The sequence below is a fragment of the Nipponia nippon genome, unplaced genomic scaffold (genome assembly GCF_047370975.1).
Source record: "Nipponia nippon isolate SJK-2023a ecotype South Korea unplaced genomic scaffold, ASM4737097v1 scaffold_1, whole genome shotgun sequence".
In the NCBI taxonomy this organism is placed as follows: Eukaryota; Metazoa; Chordata; class Aves; order Pelecaniformes; family Threskiornithidae; genus Nipponia; species Nipponia nippon.
This window is the reverse complement of record NW_028262290.1, coordinates 72,400,824-72,422,018: the sequence shown is the minus strand read 5'-3', so window position 1 is coordinate 72,422,018 and position 21,195 is coordinate 72,400,824. Positions and strand designations below refer to the sequence as shown.

Below are 21,195 nucleotides of genomic sequence, written 5' to 3'. Positions count from 1 at the left end.
AAGAAATGGGGACCATACCAAGTAGTCTGTTGAGATACATCACGCTGAGAAAACTGAACTGCCATAACAATATGCCTTAATTCTAATTATAATGTAAAACATGCTGTTGGCTTTTAAAATTAGACACTTGAGAGAGAATATCCTAGATTTCCTCTCCTGTCCTGCTTTTGTGCCCAGTGTTACCCACCACACCATTCCAAAGTCACCTCCTGGCAGATGCTGCTGACACAGTCTGCAAATGGCCCGTCCTCATGTGGAAGCTGCCTCTCAGTTACAAGCCTCCCTCCCATCTCCCTCTCCCCATGGAGGACGTCCACTGTCCTGCAAGAGTCCCCTGCTCCATGGGCACAACACACCAATGTTAGCTCAAAGAACTCATTCAGCTCTGAAAAAGGGTCTTCCTAATATGCCCACATGTTATTGTAATGGCTTAAATCTCACCTTCTCGAGGAAACTCTGTTCTGGTTACCCCTAAATATTAGATTCGCATATGTGTTCATTTATTAGCTGCTTTTTTATATTTTTTTATGAAAATAAGCATCACATTCTGATAGGGTTTGATTTTGATCTTAACTGGGTAGTTCCCAACAGGCCTTCTGGAATAACAGCTGAATCCCAAAGACCAGAATTGTTACTCAAATATTGCTAGCCCTTAGAGTTAAAACCAGAGCAATCTCAACATACTCATCATGAAGTGATGAACGCTCAGACCTTTCATTGGTATTCACAGTATGTACAAGTTTCTTCATTTCTTTGAAAATCTCCCATGCAGGAAAGCATTTTGTTGCTTCCATTTTAATCATTCCACACTCCCACCACCAGAATAACCTGAGGTTTAGATAGGTATTAATACATAGTTGGGCTGTTCTGCATGAATCGATTTACCTACATACAGATTTTTTTTTTTTTAAATGAACAAAACCATCTCTACATGAGGTGAAGACAATGCTTGCTTTAAATATAAGAACATAATATCCTCATTCTCCGCTTTATAGAACTATATAAAGAGCATCTGTTCTGGCACCTATTCCAGCTATGCTCTTTCTTCAGTCTAGAAGAAAAATCTACAGTGTGGTAACCTCTCCCTCTGTCTCTGCCTCACTTACTCTTACAGAAAGCTGAAAAACATATACATTTTTCATTTCATAAGCCTGGCAAGATGAAAAGACATTTTGCAAGTTCTTGATAATTTTTTCTCAGACACAATGATATTTGCTGAACACAAACACAGCATTTAGAGGAAAAACTCTTACTTATGACTACACTTTGCCAAAAGAAGAATTAAACTAAAATTTTAGATGTGAAACAATTACAAGGAAGGACACCCATGCCAAAAGAAATATCAAATGAGGAAAACAAAAATACCTTGATTCCACTAGTGCTCTCACAGCTGCACCCAAGGCTCTGTTCAGCCAACACTGGGCTTCATTAACAGAATCAAATCACTGCAAAATCAATTAAGGATGAAAACAGTTAGTGAATTCATCAGTGTGAATGTCTTACATGAGAAGGCAAGCTGAAACTGCAACACAAACCCCTGCAGAAGCATCCTTTCCAAGAAACAATGAATATCAAAAAGAAAGAAAAAAAAAAATTAGAAATCATCACTTCAGACTAATGTCAAATCACCTTAGCTGTAGGGAACCATTTGCATATTTCAACAGGTCAGAGCCCTGCTGCCTACACTCTACTTAAATCCTTTCACAAATAAGGACACTATACTTCCTGGTTTAATGCCTCAGGGAATAGTCATCTTTTATACAAAATTTGAGGTATGCTATCAACAGTCTTATGATGTATCTGTGAAAAAATGCTCCACGTTTCCTCCTACGTTATCCTCTTGCAGGTCTCTCTGCACTAACTCAGCTTCATTAGCAGAGGCTCCAAGAGACCTTCTTTCTACCTCAAAAAATCCCCTCCCCTCTTTTAGTCTTGTTACCTGCCAGCCTTGCCTCTTCTGCAAAGTTTTTCCTGAAAACAACTGCTCCCATCCTTTGCCTTCCTGTTTTGCCACTTACCTGCTGTACTTATTTTTGCCTCACCAATGGAGAGTTTTAAGTCAGCTCTCTGTTAGTTGGATCCTATGGTGAACAGGAGTCACAGATACAGAGATCAGCAATAAAACCTTTATCCCAGTTTCCCTTAAAAGGTCAGCTTTCAAACGAATTATAAATGTGACAGATTTTTGTACTGCTCATTTTAAACCCAGTCATATTTTCAAAACTATTTATAAAACAAATATTCCTGAGCAGATTCTCCCTACAATGGATGATAGGGATTCTGCTTGCTTTGCAAGGGATGCTTGATGATCAAAGGCCTGTCTGTGAAAAAACATTATGATGACCCATGGATACAAGAAATACATGTCCAGAAAATCTGATTTCCAGCTGCCAGCAATGCTATGCTGCCTCAAAAACTGACCTCCACACCACTGTGTCCAGGAACATATACCACCTCAGACATAGGAGAAGAGAGTTAGTCCTGAAGAAAGCAGCTGTCCATAAACAACAACCCATAAAACACTTCAGGAGGGGTTTTACTGTCCTAGAAAATCTGAAGACACATGCCCTTCACAGCTCACAAGTATGCTTCCAACATTAAGTCACTGCACATTAACTGCATTTAAGAGATCTTCCTGCCATGTGCTGGCCCCGTGATAAGCCTGTGCCAGGCTAACTATTGCAAGGGATAAAAGTCTACTGCATTGCCTGAACAAGAAGAGACCATGGAAGGACTTGTCTCCTTTCCTTCTAAGGATACCTTCTTGCCTCCAATGCCTCCTGACCACTGTGGAGACACCGACAACAGGTAGAGTACAGCTGTACCAAATAAACCCATTTTTAGAAATATGGAACTAAATCAAATTCCATATGGTGATAAATCCTTAATCCATACCTGTATAAACTGCACTCACAAAATCTCATCACTTCTAAATGAGAGCAGAATCCGATTTGCCTTGTAACAGGAGACAGAAGAGTGACATATTTCCCCTCAAGTGATAGGAAAGCACCTCACAGAAGAAAACACACACACAAAACCTCACATCAAACAAAGTGTTCCTCACTGAACAGCTGTATTTAAATTCATAGCCTTGAGACTGGTAATGCTACATGCCTAACAAAAAAGAATCTGGGGCAGTTTAGGCATAGCTCTTTGTAACTGATGGGAATCTTCAGAACTGCCTAAAAAATTTCCGACAAAGAGAACTAGGGAAATTATACCAGTATATGCACACCCCAAACACTACGTGATATGGCATTGCTAATTAGGTATGCAGTCACAGGTAAGCCAGAGGTAAAAGTCTGCTGCCATCAACAAAAAACCTGGGTAGACTTTGGAATCGTGCACGTTCATACCAGAGAGGTATAGCGACAGGAGCTTACCAGGAGAATGTTGTAATTAATTCAAGTCTTTTACACAATTTCTAGTATATGTGAACTTGAGAGGCACGCTGAATTCACCAATGTTTCCTCAGGAGCGCACACAATTCCCGAGGCCCAAGGCACACAGGGGGACTTAAGTAAAAGGGCAAGGATCTTTCCAGTCAGATTTTAAGTCTCCTCTAGGGTCCCTAGAATTTTCCAGGCTTCTTTGCACTAACAATGCGCCACCATGTTTTTGTTGCATCTTCCTCTAATTTTTACGTTGGTGATCCATGATCCACCATTACGTGCTATTTCACAGGCACAGCCAGACTCCCTGGTATTAACAAAGGACTGGAAGTCTCCTGGTAAGAACCTTTTCTTTCTGGCTACCACATTACTTTGTGTGTGTGTATGTATGGGTACATTGTTTGACAACCACATTTTTTAATGTAACACCTCAATTCTTTCTGCTCAAAAACGAGCATGACTATAGTGATATTTACAATTTAACCTTTTGCAATGACTGCATTTCAATATTTTGTCTGTTCATTGATTATTTTTTTTTTAATTATTATTTTGCTGATGCCCTTGGTATTGTATCTGCTGCAACACAGACAAGTGTCAATATACATGGTCCAACAACTTGCCCTTCACTTTCTCAGCATGTCCTCTAGGCTCACATTCCTGTACACATGGTTTCAGGTCATGTTAGTGAAATATTTATTTACATATTTCATTGATTTTCCCTACCTAAGGATTATGTGCCATAGTCACTCATTGATTTTTCCCTTTGGTTATAATTAGGAGAAATCTTATTTTATTATCATCTCTGTGAATATCCAGACAGCTTCAATGATCCAGTAGAAGTTTTTCTGTACTCATTTATCTCCAGACCAAAATTAAACCATTAAAAGTAACAGTTAAGGTGGAACCAAATACCACTATCATCAGTGAAAACAACATTTTAGTTATTATTTTAAAAGAAAGCTAAATAGACTAGTGAAAAAGAAAGTTTATGTTGAAGAAAGCCTTTACAAAAACACAAATGCTAGAAAGTATAGAAATGCTATAATAGGATTCTACACAACTGCTTATTTTTGCCATTTACCTTAACCCGTCTTCCAACACAGACGGCAAAGAAACATGATCAGTAAACGTTATATATTCACGATGAAAATGCATGTCATGGCCCATTTCAACTGTGCTCCGCTCCACGTACTGCCTACATCATCTGCTGCTCTACACCACATGTATACGCAAACCAGACCTGTCCTGCGATTCATTCTCCAGTAGCAACATGAAGATCTCTACCCCATCTTAGTATGCGCAACAGCACAGCAGCAAGATAACCTAATCAAACACTGTAAATTGTACGCAAAGACATAATGAACCAAAACTTTGCCTGCATACATCTATCTGCCAGGCAGTGCTTATAAAGTAGAACAGTCAAGTTTACTTTATAGGTGTTTCAACTGACAAACAGTCTCAAGCTTCCTCTGGTCTAGAAAACTGGAAACCTAGATGTGTGGATGGGGTAGGGCTTATCAGCAATGTTTCTCTGCTTACAGGCAGAACTTCAATGGGAAGCTGAGAAGGAAGAAGACAACAGGAAATGGGAAAAGCCAAACCACTATTTCATCTGCAGCAGGCAAACCGCGATCTCTAGGTTCTTTGTCAACAGCCACAAATTCAGTCCACTTCTCAGAGCTGTAGAGGTAAGCAGCTAGTGCCCCCTGTGCTCCAGTTACAGATCAGTATTGCTCAGAGTGGGAGAAGGCCAAAGTTTTAAAAAGGTCTGTGCCCTCGCCACTGAAGAATACACTGTTTCTGGGGTATATGTTATCTGCTGGGGACGTTATCTCACCTCTGAGGCTGGATGGGGAGGTTCTCCATCTGCACCCTTGTTGCTTCCAGGGAAGAAACTTTTCGAATTTCAAGAGCCACTTGTGTATTAGCTTGATCCCATTTATCACTTGGTTGCTGCCCGAGTTATTCAACCTCCTCATAGCCCCTCAAGTGTTGCAGCTCCCCAGAACAGCCAGTGGCATACAGGATTTCAACAGTCCTTACCGTAGCCTCCTACAGAGGGCAGGAATCTCTCCCATTTCTTTCCTTCTGCCTAGGCCAGAGCTCCTTAACACAGTCAGAACAAACTATATTTAACAGATAAACTGGACACATTTCTCTCAACTCCTCATGAGCAAATAGGAATAGAAATATGGTGTTCTTCTGGGTAAGTTCAAGGAAGGAGCTCAGACATGACAGCAAAGAGGGTAAAGAGAAACACTTCCATTAGAAGTTAATGGGTAAATGAGGATGACAGAGAGGACAAACATACTAGAAAAGTCACCTTGTTCCTATTGCTAGCTGTTTGACCATGACAAGAACCCTCTTACTGTTTATGACGAACAGCCTCCTTTGTGACTAAAGCTTCTGCATGAACCATTTTAGGATTCCAGTGTCTACCCAGCCACAGATACCATTAAGCCCAGCTATCATAGAGAACAACAGCAAACCTTCAAATATTCAGGTCTCTTGGTATTAACAAGGTTTGTATTCAAAATACACAACAGCTTCTCATATTTGCCACAGACCCACAACTATTTTTGCACATACTCATAAGACCAAAAATAAAAGCCATATGGATAATATCATATAACTTTGTTTACTCCCTGTTTCTACATTCACTAAGATTTGTGACATTTGAACTCTAGCCACAATTTTTTTTTTTATGGTCAACATCATATCTTTCACACTGCCATTTGTTTCCCAAAATTACTTCCATTGTCATGGACTTGAGATTTACAGCTGAAGCTGACAGAACCATTTCTGCGTGCTATATATCCAAGGAAGAAAAAAGAAAAACAGTTCATAAAGAAAAGCTGACTGCTCCCTTAATTATTGAGAGACTGCTACTTCACAAAAGCAGCGAGGGGATTTAAGAAAGTGACAAAGTCACAAAACTCATAATTTCAGAAGCACCATGCATATTAAAACTCACCAAAAGTTGCATTTGACAGTGGGAATCAGATGTCTTCACAACTTCTGACATTTTTACTCTGCATTTCTCAGTCCCTGCCCATGGCAGGGGGTTGGAGTTAGATGATCTTCAAGGTCCCTTCCAGCCCAAGCCATTCTACAATTCTATGATTTTCCTTTGTTGTTCTCCCCGAGCTGATGTCAGGTCACCCACCAGTTGTTTGCATTTCTTTAGCTTTTGAGACTCAGGCTGCCATTGTTTATGCCTCATCTGCCTTTTTCTGTGGATGAAGAAGGAAATATTCTTTGTGAATTTCTTTATTTTGCTACATTATCTCGTACATTATCCAATCAGATTACAAATGCTTCAAAGTCATGACAAAATGATCCACACATACTGTACACTCCACTGACATCAGGCACAAGTTTCACATACTTATCGCTTCCTTCATTTATTCATTGAAGATAACAGTCTGTGCTATCAGTCGGCCCAGTTACATGATGAGAAGAATATTCAAAGATTTTTACTTCCCAATTCATATGAGGAATTGGTATAACGCTGTGTATTGCATATCCAGCTAAACAAAAGTTTGAATACACAGACACACACACAAACACATTTATTTATACAGAAAACATTCAGATATTGAGGTCTCTCATTGATATCACAAAGTACTTATCTAAATATTTTTTGTAATTTATTGCAATAACAAGTCCCCTCATGAAACAACACTGAAGTAAGAATTTTAAAAAAAAAAATTAAACTTCACATGTGTGTGTTTTTGCAAACCAGTCACAACACAGCAGTATGCTCAGTGCTGTACATACACAGACAGAACCAAGTCTGAACGTGTGGTTACTGAGCCTCAGCATCAACAAACCTGCCGTGGTTCTGTTATGCAAAGTGGGGCTGAAGACAAGATTTGCAAGCACTGTAAATATTTTTGCTAGGGTTGTACCTGGCTCTACAGGAGCGTGTAGTGTACAGTAGGACAAATGAAGCCAGATGATGATGAAAGGCAGTACCTAAGTAATTGCGGTTCTCCTTTTCACCACAGGGAACGTGAGAAGAACACAACCCAACTGGTGAGATCAGCTTTCCGGGCTAAGTCACCTGTCAGAGTAATCCTCAGTTTATACAGTAATTTCAATACCTTTGGTGAAACGCTGGCAAGCACAGGGTAAACTCTGGTTCTGCATGGAAAGCTCATACTTTCCTTAGTGGAATTAGCCACCTGTATGGAGCCAGCTGTACGCACACATTTTGCCGGTGGGCCTTATGTGCCATCTTCGAAAAGAACAGCTTCTGTGATGTGCCTCTGCTATTGAGAGCACATATTGCAAAAGAGTGATCTTTTTTATATGGTCATGTTCTTTGCAAAGTTAAAAAGATTATTAGATGCTGCAAATATACCTCTACTTGGCAAACAGAGCAACTCTCCTTTGTGCATTAAGTTGTATTATAAGATAGGCTATATTCCCTCCCCCTCAGCCATTTGCTTAAGTGTCAAAATGAAGAACACTTTTATAACAGATAAATGCAAGCAAGTGGAGGAAAGATTGTTCTAGGAACTTCACTTTTGCATGAGTTCATCCTCACTGTTAACCCTGCGCTTCTAACGTGTGAAAGTTTCCCAACAAAACACCATCAGCCGCATCTTGTTTTTGCAAACAAAGTTGAAGTCAGGTGCAGCACAATAAGAAATGCATTAAGGTTTACTTACATCTTGAACAGGACCAGAAACTAGAAAAGTTAGAGAATAATTACAAAATAATAATTTATAAAGACAAAAGGAAATAACATGGACTCTTAAGAAAAATGTAAGAATTTCAGAGACTGCACTATTCCAAAGGGATCTATATTTTTACAAGAAACTGACAAAACTTGAAGATGCAGTGAGATATTTTTTAGAGACTAACAGCTAAATTCCGCCACTGGGAAGGACTGGTCATGCTCCGCTGGTGAGTGCTTTAAAGGCAGACTCTACTTTAGAATGGCAAGAAAATGAACAGGGAGATCAAGAGAAGTAGTTGGAGCTATGCCAAGGATCCTTAAGGAGAGTTCAGAAGGACAGACAGCTCCCTGGGAAAAACAAAACCAAAAAAACCCTAACATACCATGCCTTTTCATCTTCCAGCAAACACTGCAATAAACAAGGATGATCTGTATTAACGTGCACCTGTTCTACACCTAAATACAATGTCCCAGGATCACAGTGATTTGAAAACGTCATTCCCCTCCCCAGCAAAGAAATGGGCTACATATGGAAGACACTTGTCTTCAACGGACTTCAACGTAGTCATTTGGTCCTGCGCTTTGCAGATGTCCCCATTGTTATTGAACACCGCTCTTTAAAAGCCTCATCTTTTGGAATTTGCAACATGAAAAGTTTCCACTGCCTTTGTTGATGATTAGATGTTGACATTGGATTTGGCTCTTGGCAAATCATGAGCATTGTCGAGGCAGCAACACCTGTTGCTTCTTTATCTGTCTCTAACTAGAACTGTTTAGGAACTCTACCACCAATGATTTAATATTGTTAATGTTAATATCCACTAACCAGCATCTTTGCCCTGTTTTTCCATCCATCCTTCATTGACCTTGATTAATCTGAGGAAGATTATGTCAACAATAAAAACTTAACCATTCAAAAAGAGGCAGCAAGAACACGCTAACTGACTAACTACACCAACAGATGCTAACCGAATACCGTTGGCTGCTCAGACTCATTGCTGGTGTGACACATCTTCTGGAGCAAGTATCTGTTCAGAGAAGCTCGTATATCTTCCAGCTGCTGATTTTCATCAGTCTGCTCCTGCGCATCCATCCTTCATGCTGTATGTACTGTCTTTGTGTATTCAGACTGTGCATTTCTTAAGTCTTTGCAGGGATGCCCATCTCCCTTGCATTAATTCTTGTGAGGTAAAATTGCTTTGTTATCCATCAAGCTGCTAACCACTGTGATTTTCAGGGTCATATCCTCAATAGCAGCGCTGCACAGCAGCACCTATATTTCTGTGTTTGTCCCACAGCTCTAAAAATGAAAGCAAAGAAGTCTTAAACAAGTCTGCTGCATTGTAGTAGCAAACCTTTCTGGACGTGGTTTCTTTCATATTAACCCACCCACTACTGGCACCCCATATTTTTGCATTAGTGTCTAGAGAAATGGATAAGAGACTTTAATGCATGTCAATATTCTCTTGAAAAATATTCACTATTCTTTCCCCAGACATCAGTTTCATTAACAAAGGGATGTGTCATCCATGTTTCATCTGATGAAAAGGTTAGTCCACAAACCCCAGAACATGCCTACTTGTGGAAAATAAACAGTCTCATTTCCCACAAGGCAGAAACGGACACTTCACCTGCAAAAATGCACCTGTCAGTCAGTCTCTCCTGGGTCTGCAGCGCTCCTTGTCACCCCTCCCCAGCGTGCTGACATGTGGCAGAAACCTACTTGCGAACAATGCTGTGGTCTCCAATTGCCCTGTTGAATACTGAGGACAGTACTACCGCACATCCCAGCTTGTGATTTCACCTGAAGTTGTGGGTGCTTTGTACTCTCAAAAATCCTGAAACAGCACTTTTAATGATGGGCTGATTGGTTTGCGCTCATCAAAAGCCTCATAAACTTGCCCCAGAGTGTGTGTTACACATTATCACTAGATAGGAGGAAGCCTTTCTGGTTCGCTAGACATTTGGAATTCATCTCTCTCAAGCAGGCTTTTTGTTTCTTTCAGATTTCCAGTAGGGTTGTCACAAAACTATGTTAACTGAGGAGAGATCAATGGACTTATCCTGTAATAAAAACAGTAAGGATTTTTTAGTTAGTAGTAGCTAAATTATTTTGTTTTAGAAAAACCCTTTCATCTTCAATGTTTCCTAAAGAGGCTTAGCATTTAGATATAAAATGCATTTCCACTGCTTTAATATTTTGTGTTAGCCTGCTAATACATTACTAAATGATGTCAGGAAAGTCAAGTCTCTGGCATTTGAAACAAGGCAAGCACAACAATTCCACTCACAGCTGGAACTAACATTCTGAAATGGCCAAGTTATCTAGATATTTAGTAGAAATTAATGACACCAAATTTGCCTTTGGACCTGCAGTCTTAACCAGTTTGTAGACACGGTTGCTTCTTTTTTCAACTCTGATGATAAAAGTATTTTCTACAAGTATTTTTAAATTAACTTTTGAAAATATCTTGGAGGAAGAAAATAAGTGCTGCTTTCAAAGTGCACAAAATCGTATCTGGTTAAATAACTTAATATTTTCAGAAGTATTTGTCCTTATGTATAAATAACCAGAAAGCGGCTGTCATCTAACAGCCTAACACAGTGGTTCTTAGAATTTTGTTTAATATTTGTAATAAAACTACAGTACAATTCTTGCAACAGAGAGTCAAGGCACTCATATTGGCAATGAAGATAGTGCTTGTCAAATTCATAATGATCTTATACATGCCTACCCAAACCTAGCAGCTGTGCAAAGCTTAAGATTTGACATTTGGCCTAAGCCGTATACTTCAGTTCCCAACTCTCAAATAATGCTGGAAAAAGTGAGGAAAAGGGGTGCAAAACCAGAAGAAAGTCAAGGAAAAAAGGGTTAAGAGGGCATAACTGTATATGTGAACTGAGGAAACATAAGGCAACATGGGCAAACTGTTCAGGTGAAGAAGTAGTAAAATTTCTTTTCTGTATGAAGTCTGTTTCAGGAATTCACTGGACTGCTATTAAAAAACCAAACAAAAAAAAAACAAAACCAAACAAAAAAAAAAAACCCAAAAAACCCCAAAAACATGCAAGTACAAATTACTTCCAGGCTGTAAGGGTAATTCACCATAATTGTAGCCTCTCGCAACTTTTAGACACACAGGATACACTCTGTGGCAGTTTAGCATGCACAGATTGTGGGGTAACAGCCCTTAGTTATCTCTAAGGGTGTTTGCTACCTATATGCAAATGACTTGAGGTGTTCTGCAAACTGAGCAGCGTACTGCTGCAGTTACTCCGCTAGCAGCGCTGATAAGAGCCATTTAAAGCCAGCCTTCTGTTTTGCTGGGCACAAAGCAGTTTTGAAAGTACTGATGTTTGCTAAATACCAAAGGAAAGAGCAGGATCTTCTTTGGTGGCACACAGGGATGCTCAGCATCTCTCGGGAAGGTTGCAGGGTCTTTGATGTCCCAACAAAAGGTTGTCTGCTTGATTTGAGACTTCATGGACCTGCTACATCTTCCTTTCATAAATATAAAATCATTAACTATTACAGTTATAATATTATAACCTTGGCACGTTTGTTCACAGGAAATGCATACTGATGCTTTGCAGTTTTTGTAGTAGTCTCCTCACTGTTGCAAGACAAAGCTTTCTGTTGTAAGACAGAGCTAAGCTAAGCCATCCTCCAGGTATGTCTAGGGCAGAAAAAAAAAGTTAGAAAATTTAAGGCAGGCATCGTTTTACCAGAAAAATGGGTCAGGTCTCCAGACAGAACTCTTTCTGTGTCAGTATTCCTTACCCTAATCTATGGGCAATTTAGAGCATTGAACCATAAAAGCCACCACTATTTTAAATAGGCAAAAATGTTACTATGCCTTTACTATAAATAAAGCTGACAAAATTTTGAGAAAACCTGCATACTGCCAGCTGCCTACAAAGCTGTAAACCAGGTTCCCGCAGTGCCCATAACCTTGAACACCCTGATGGCCTAGGAAGCCTGCTGCCTAGGGAATGGCTTAAAACAATAAATTGTTTTTCTTTTAATGGAACTGTTTCACTGGGTTTTTCCTCACAAGTATCTAAACTACATTAAAAATATTATTTTTATAAGCATTAGGGTCCTATTTGATACCAAAATAATTCCTTCTTCCAACCCCTTCCCCCCACCAGCTAGGGAAAATGTTTTCTTCCCCATGAAAATTGCATGGGAAACTTGCATTCTCTTTTCTAGCCAGCACCATCTGGATGTAAAGCTTAAAATGTCGAGAGGGCATAAGGAGAACTGCAGCAGGCCAGCAAGTAGATAGGGAAGGCTAACGTTAATTTGCATACTCGTTAAAATTCAGCATGCTTCAAAGACATAGAAGAAAATTGAAGGAGATAATGTATAAAAGCAGTAATAAGTAACAACAAGCAGAGATAGCCTAAAACCAGGAAAGAGAAAAAAATGACTGCAGACATCAGGGGGAAAAAAAAAAAAAAAAGGTTCAGTACTTTCAGTTGGAAAATGGAACAATTTGTGAAAGGAGACCGCTGAAAAGTCAGAACTTGATACAACACTTAAAAAAAAAAAAAAAAGAAAAAAAATCACTTTATATGGAAATCCAGCAAATGCTTCTAGATCGGCAGTTCCCAAGCTTGTTTGGACTGGGGTTTCATCCAACAGCAGAAGCTATTTCCAGACCCCAACCCCATGTCATTCACTTCAAAGAAGATCAAAGCTGCTAAATGCTCAAGACTCTCAATGGACCATCACTGCTCCCCATGCTCTAGAAGTTCTTTCCCAAGTTTGACTTTATACATTGAGACAATAAAGCACGGTAAGTGCAGGAGAAGTGTTCTTAGTGCAAAGGTGCCCTGAAGCTACTGTAATTGGTCTGAGCAGGATTTCCTCAGTTCAGGAGATAGCATGCAGCAGCCACATACATTTCCATAATCACCACAGAGAGCTAAAAGGCCCAGGGTGTCCTCTCCCTCAGATGAATATGCAGGCAGCCTTATAACATCACAGTCCCAGGTTCATAAAGGCACTTTACGTAGGTTTCTCAACATCTTTCTGTGGTATTTACACCAACTTCCTTCACCGGACTCCAGAGTCAGGCACACGGGAAACATTTTCACTCTATTTCTCCATATCACTGCATTGCTCTGTACTACAGGAAGAGGAGAGATCACTGAGCCATGCATCGTGGGATCTCCGAAGCATAATGAAGCCTCTGAAGCTTGCTAGCATCAATTTTACCCTTCTTTCTCTTCACATTGGAATCAGTCCAGAACGTAAGATTTACATTGTACAAAAGTTGTACTATATCCAACAAGGAAGAGTAAATTCATTTAATCTCTAAAGTTTTATGTAAACTCTGCACAATTAGCTAAATAATCACCAGAACTCTGAAGAAGAATATATAAAATAGTTGGAAGGAGTCTAATCATATATGCAGTCCACCATCAGTGTCCAAATGCGAAGCATACACAAGCATAAAAGCCATCAGTTACAGAAACAGCAATCCTAATCACAGAAGGGGAAAAAAAAAAAAATCCAGCAGGATGTGCCAATATCAATATTTTATGCACTGAACCACAGGATACAGCAGAAATGTTCCACCAGCTCTTCTCACCAATATCAACCACACATTCCTTCTAAATCAAAAAAGGATTTGCTGCATCTTGAAGATATTACTAAGATGCAGGATAGTGTGACAGAGAGTGCTTTACAGGCTTCGCAACAGGTAACTTGTGCAATGTGCCACCCAAGACACTTGTATAGGATAGCTATGGTAAATTTAATTATTTCTACCTTAAATGTATTATACATGGCAAAGCCTCCGTAAACACATGCTGGTGCCACAGTAAACTTAAAAAAAAAAAACTGCTGAACATGTGGTAGGAATATCCTCAGGTACATATATAGGAAAAGCAGCTGGCACTAGAATAAGGTTGATTGGGTCTTTAGCAATCATTTCCCCATCAAGAAACACGCAATCAGCATCCACCCAGTGAACCAGGGCTTTAAAACATTCACAAAGGCAGCCATAATCACAAAGCCTCTCTGATGTTGCTCCTCAGGGAAGAGTCATGTTCCACAACAAACCTGAAAATATGAGTATGAAGAAACGTGGGATCATGTCTTGGAATAGTTGAACCTTCAGCAGCTCATTACGCAGGCCTGCTCTCTGCCATTTCCTTACTCAGGTCTTCCTTCTTGTTTACACTGTTCTCCTTATCTTGCCTGCTTCCCCCTTGCTAGATGCAAAGTTAAGATTTCAGTTTTATTATTAGCTTTAAATCATTATTATTTCATTCTTATGATCAATATTAATGCTACCCAGCATAAGAAAGTTAACATTGATCTGTGTACTACAGGTAGTGATTTGGAGCTTGCTGTTTTCACAGAGGGCAGAGGTTTTGTTTTGTGCTGTGACCTTTGCCATGAAAAATGGAAAAAAAATAAACCAGTCCCATGAAATTGCTTCTCCTGGCAAAGATTCTTTACATGGTGGTTTTCATTCAGTTCTAACCCAGCACCTTGTAAAATCATAGGATCAAGGGGCCCCAAGCAGATACAAAAATTCATACAGTCACTGCAATACAGGCCTGAATCAGACCGAGGAGGTGCCCGCATTTCGCAGCAAGATGCCCAGTGCCAGCTGGAAATACCAGGTTAATGAAGGTGACAAATGCTGCACAGATTACAAATTTCACCACTCTTCATCTCAACCCACTTAAGAGTCTTCAGGGTCAGAGTCTTCACGGTCAAGGCAGCCCCAAATTCAATGCCCAGGTCAGCAAAACAAATCATTTGAAGCAAAGATTCTTGCTGGGGCTAAGAGCCATAGGGTTTGGGAACAGCAGATTCATTTGCTCATTACAGCTTTCAGAGTAACTCTTTTAACAGCAAGTTGTTACGGTCTTTATTTAACAAAGGGCTTAAGTGCAAAGGGCTACAACCTAAAGCACCAGTGTTTAAGGATGAAGCTACAGCGAGAATTTAAAACATGCTAGCTCTCAAGTCTGTAACAACAAGGTACCAAATCAGCAAGATTCAGATCAAGTCTACACAAGCCACTTCTTAATTTGGCAACTTGTATGACTTCAGTCTCATACTCCTAAGAAAGTAATATCCTCATGTCCTCATTCTGTCACTCTAGATTTCAATGGTGCATATAGAGTTTTGTCAGCTTGATTCCTGACACACACACAAAAGGCAAATGGTTTGAAAAAAAGCAAAAAATATATGTGTCTGTTTCTCCTGTGCCACTGCCCTCCCCCCCCCCCCCCGCCCCCTTATTAAACAAAAGCCTAACAAGCTAACTCCTAGGGATTTTATTTTTATCATCTTGTTAGGAGTCATGATCTCTTCAGAATCAATTACAACAGCAGAAATAAGACAAGGTACTTTGTTTCACAAAAATATGTGCTTAAAGACTATGAAGCTGCATTGATTTATTTCTTACCCAGGAAGATGTTCCTGTAATTAAGATCAGTGATATAAACAACACTCAGAGGTGTTGACTCCCAAACATTATAGTCAGTAATTTTGCTGTGTTGGGTGACGTGTGCTCTAGCAGACATATCACCAAGTCTGTAACGTCTTAGGGACAGACACAGCACTGCCATCTTGGCACTCTAAGCCAACTGCAGAACTGACACACTAAACATCCAGAACATAATTCAGTAGTCTCAAGAGCATGCAGCAAATCATAAATATGTATAGCCAATCAAGCTTACAGCAGTATCTCTGTATACCGAGTTTGGTTTCATTCAAAAATCAAAAGCAGCTTACTTTTATTTTTCTATGTCAATAGAAAGATTTTAGCCAGCCAGAGTATTATAAGAATCTACAGTTCTTTCACAAAGAACACTTACTAAAACTACATTCAATGATTTTTCAAAAGTGTGTTTTAAAAGGTTTAATCCTTGAATTAATCCAAGCAAGTATATTTCAGGGTACTCAGAACTAGGTTCAGCAGTTGAAATGGGAAGGTGCAGGGAAATCAGTTTCAGCATGATCCAAAACATTTGTTTTTCACTTTAAGCTGACATAAAAACCTGAAAATATTTTGGTTTGGGTTGAAACATTTGTTTCCTTTGGGAATGCTTTTTCTTTTCTTAAAATTATGTTTACTACAGCTTTCTATAAAAAATATCATTTAAAAAATAAAACAGTGTTTTCATTTCCTCACTGTTCTTGTAATTTTGACTGCAGATGAGACTGTTTCCAAGTTTCACCAAAATCCATAGGTGGTTTTGCTGACTTGAAACTGCATCTTTTGGCAACAAAGCTCCATACCAATTTTTTTGCTTGACCTTACTGGTCAGCTCGTGCTACTGAGTCAAAAATGCCCAGTGACCACCTGTCAACCAGATTCACTGGAAGCAACATACATGCAGGTAATGTCATCAGCATGCTACATTATATCAGTTGTGGACTCAACTGATGATGTGTAAACCAATAAAAGGAAAGCAACAGTATTTTTTTTTTTTTCACTCCCTCAGACTGAATTCCACTTGCTTAGTGTAACCAGGAGGAAAGGGGAGGGGAGTAAGGGGAGAGGGGAGTTCCCCAATATTATTTTAACCAGATATGTTGTAGATTTGAATTCAGTGCGGGGGGGGGGGGGAGGCATGAGAAAGAGTTATGCATATAGTACATGGCCCCAAGATTTTGTGCAGTTCAAGATTTTGTGCAGTTCAGCAATAGCTAGTGCATGTTATTCATCACCTTGCACTTCCTCTGAAAAGGCCTCTTTCCCCTTCTCATTAGAAACATAATAAATAAAAATAAATACAAAATCCAACAATCTTCTGCCCCTAGTAGAAAGCCAATAATGCCAGGACAAAGATTTTGTACTACAGAGAGCATTTAAATTCTTTCCTTTCTTGACGTGATTTTGTAGTTCAGGTGGGAATGGCTAGAGAAGTAACTTAAAGGGGGCAATAAGTCCTGACACACAAGGGAAATAAAAAAACATCCAGAAGCACGGGACGGATGCTGGGAACATACCACTGGTGAGATAAGTAAGTGTGAGAAGCAGCAGGAATTAAAAAAGAGGCAACAGAACAACTTTGCAAGGAGGATAAAGAATGCAAAGAAACAAATTGCAAGGAAGGAGCAATTGCATGGATAAAGACCTTGAATGCTAGATGAGCCCATTGAACAAAAGATAATTCAGTGGGGCAAGACCGCACTGTAGCGTGCAAAGCCCTTGATCCAAAAGCAGAGCTAGTGTCCCTTTGGGACACAAATGCAATGGGGTCACAAGCAACAGGAACATCTGCACCTTTCAAAACGCAGCACAGTCCCTTCTGAAACTTTGCCAAATGTCACAATCTAGGCAGGGTCTGGTTCAGAGGCCTCACGGAGAACGAGGTGACCCAACTGGTGAGCTGGCAATCACATGGAGGCGATGTTGTCTTCTATGAGTCACTTCTGAACTTCCTTCAGGTTTGGATGCTGAGGGAGCCATCTTTGACTATGAGGCATGAATGATATTTGGCTTGCCTGGGCTTGAAAAGCCCATATTTTACAGAAATATCCATTTTAAATTATTTCTTTGGCCAAATTTCGCTTTCAGGGAACCACATTTCTCTGATCCAAGTTCTTGCTGCACTTTCAACCATCTGCTCTTGAATACTTTGTACCAGTTGACCCAACTGTGACTGGTGATGGGGTTTCCATGATTTGTTCTGGAAGTTACTATGGCTCACAATACTGTCTCAATTCTCATCAAAGGCAGGCACCTCTATACAATTAAAATGGTCTGTGGAAATAGATGAAAACCATTTGTCACATCTTTTCGTCTGGAATATTCGTTGTTCCCAGGAGTTAATCCATATACTGTATTTACGAGATGAAACACCTTCTCTCATTTTTTTCAATAAATATCATGAAAATATATTAGATTGTTGGGATTTATACAGAGATATTTGGCAGGCTTTTCAGGGCTGTCAAAGATAAATTGAATATGTGGTTCTGCTACACAGAGTGAATTATCTGAATAAATAATGTATTAGGAGAATTTCACTTCTTATCTATGTCTGATTCATTCTCAGATAAATATATATACATTTGCACTGATGTCAGCGAGGTTGCAGAACACATAACAGCAGAAAATAAGTCCTTAGGCTGTTTCTGTAATATCCATGATAGAAAACTGACCAATAATATCGATACAGTAAAACAAACAAAAAACACCTCTTGAGGTATAGGAAAGGGAGTCATTTATTTTGCTTGTTTCAGCTTTTCATTATGCTTAGTTTTAGTTTTACCTTGTAAAGCTTTAGCACAGGAAACACATAAAACCAGCAGTAAAACCTTTATCAATTGCATCTCACACAACACTGCAAAGCACTTTCCAATAGCTCTTAATTATAGAAAGCCAGCACTAGGTTTAGAAGGGCAATTGGCTTCCTACTATTTTTGGACATATATCTGGCCACGAGGCTACTTTCCTGTACACATGGACACTATCACAGCATTCACACAGCATGCACAAACCGGTTTAAACAGGCAACTGGTGTGTGCGTATAATCGGGCTTGACATACACTCATCTCCATAAGCTAAGAGAAACTACAGAGGTGTTTATCTGTATAACTCTGAAGGAGAACTTCATGATCCTCTACAAATTTTCTCTTTCAGACACAGGAAAATGCAATCTTTTGTTACTGGTATCACAGAGAGAGATGCTCAGTATCACAAGGAAGATATACTGTCCCTCACACTGGAACTACTACAAAGTCAATGACAACTGACTGTTCATATCTTGAGAGCAAAAAAAAGTTGCAGTTGAGAAGAATGTTCCAGTTCCAAAAGAAAAGGGAGCAAAACCACCTTAATTCCAGAAGAGATGAAAAAAAAAAATGGTGGTGTCTGCTTTACTTCTGCAAAAGACACCTCAAACATTTGAAAATTCTGTCAAGGGAAGAGACCATGTATGCATGGTCCTCCCATATCCATTTGGTGATATAACCATGCAACATTCAACTAATATTGAACTCTTCTATATGTTCATCTTTAAGATATGTCATGCAATTAATACAGTAGATCTCACTTTTGTCAATGAAAGATCTTCCCTGAGCATTTTTTATTTTAGTTTTTCAATTGCAAGAGACAGAAGTTATCTATGCCTTAGATCTGTAATAAAGAGAAGTGTGGATGCAAAGGTGGTTTTAAAGACAATTTCTTGCTACTCAGGAGCAGATGACAACTTTCTTTGCTGGATGACATAGTAACCCTTTTCACATTCATCAATGACTACTTCAAAGATTGAGGGAATCCTCTGTTCTCCATACGCAGTTGGTTATACCCATGACATAAGTAACAGGATTAAATTGCAAATTCTGATTTGACAACATAAAATTTTGAATGAGGAAAGATAACAAAGCACTAAACAGATCATCTGTCTTTAGACTGTGAGACTATCTTCAGGTTTCCTGGACAGAAATCCATATGTTTTTGCAACAGAGCAGAAGAGGGTAGGTCTACAACAACACCGTGCAAACATGCAGCTGCTCTGGCCAGGCCTCCTCTGTCTCAGTGAAATATCTACAGTCAACAACACCTGCCTGAACAAAAACTGTTTGCAGGAAAATTGAGAGGTAGCTCGAAAAACTCAAACACAGGCTAGCCTAAATGTCAGTGTTTCAGAAGCCAAAAGAGCTTTGAGCAAGCAACTCACCAGCCAAGACTCATCTGGCTTGGCCTTATTGTCCAGTGACAAGACTGAGAAAGACAGGCGGAGTTGAACAGGAGATGAGATCTCTGATTTTAGATCAGACAAAGCCCAAACATCTGGCTGCACATTCCATTAAAACGTACAACAATCATGAATGCTTGTAACTGCAGAAAAATCAAAAGCTAGAGCTCCAAAATTTATTTGAATTTCAATTGCATGCAAAACTTACACAGGTACTCACTGATTAACTTTCTGTTCCTTTTGCAATTGGAAAGATGAAATGTATTCCAGTTGCCTGCTGCAGCACTGGCTCAGGAAAGCAAAGTGGCAATCAAATACCGGCCACTACAGGTGATAGGAACCTAGACTGAGTAAACTTCAGTCCTTACTCCACATGCCAAAGATACAGAGAATTTGTCACTGGTACCTCATATTGAGCATACAACAACAGAGAAATCACTCGTATGCCGAATGGCTGTTTCTCTCGTATTCTGTAATTTCTCATATTCTAAAAAAATTTGTTATACCTCAAAAAAATAGAGCAACAGAGAAAAAAAAACAGCAACATCTTACACAGACTGCTTGCCAAGCAGAGGCCTAAGAAACAAACAAACAAAACCACAAAAAGCATAGTCTCTCTTCCTGCAAGTCTTTGAACAAATCTTTAATCTTTCTCTTCCCCATCTGTAAAATAAATAACAGCGATTATCTGACTGTCTCAAAGGACGACCACGAGAGCCATAGATTGAAAAGTACACTAGATGTGTTGAATACCACTTTCAGAAAACTAGAATTATTAAACTGATAAAACAGCGAAGTAATTTAGGATTGCAATAGTTTGACTTCGGATTAAAAAATGAGATCACACTACTGAAAATTCTCTCTGTCAAAGAAGTTCCCATCACAAATTTCACTTATAAATTTCAAAGGAAGTCTTCAACCCTACCTGTCTTCAGCATGGATTTAGAAAAAGCCAGATAGAGAAAGAATCAAAATTTCTTTTTCTTCTGTGGGAGCTCAAGTTGTGGGATTTTAAAAGAAAAAAAAACTAGAGGATCCACTAGACTACTTCTGGTGCAGTTTTCTCAGAACAGTACTTTAAATGAGACCTTGGGCAATACCTCTTCTTCCAAGGGAAACAATAGAGTCACTCAGATGCCTACACATATGGTCTACCATTTTAAAAAGAATTACAATTTTGTTCACGTTTAGGAAATGCCTTTTAGTTTTTATACTTTTTTTTTTTTTTAAATAACTGTGCCAACAGGAAAGCACAAGAAAGTGCTGCCATCTTCAGTAAAAATTCCCTGCAGCAGCCAGGGCACGCCTGCTTTGAGCACAGACATTCTGAAGCTCAGCCAGCTCAGTAGGGTGGACTTGTACTCTGAGAAACCTATCAACCTCACCTACCCACTTTTAGCCATCGCCAGCCTCCAGCTAATTAGCTGCCAGCATAAG

General features: G+C 39.4%; 1 long non-coding RNA gene across 1 annotated transcript in view; it reads right to left on the bottom strand.

Moving 5' to 3' along the window:
* Positions 1 to 1,381: 1,381 nt before the first annotated feature.
* Positions 1,382 to 21,195, bottom strand: part of LOC148057421 (uncharacterized) — a 67,094-nt gene continuing 47,280 nt past the window's right edge. The window contains exons 2-3 of the long non-coding RNA XR_015707199.1: positions 6,367 to 6,625; positions 1,382 to 1,445 (exon numbers count right to left, since the gene is read on the bottom strand). This is a non-coding gene — a long non-coding RNA (uncharacterized LOC148057421). The remainder of the gene's footprint in view (positions 1,446 to 6,366; positions 6,626 to 21,195) is intronic.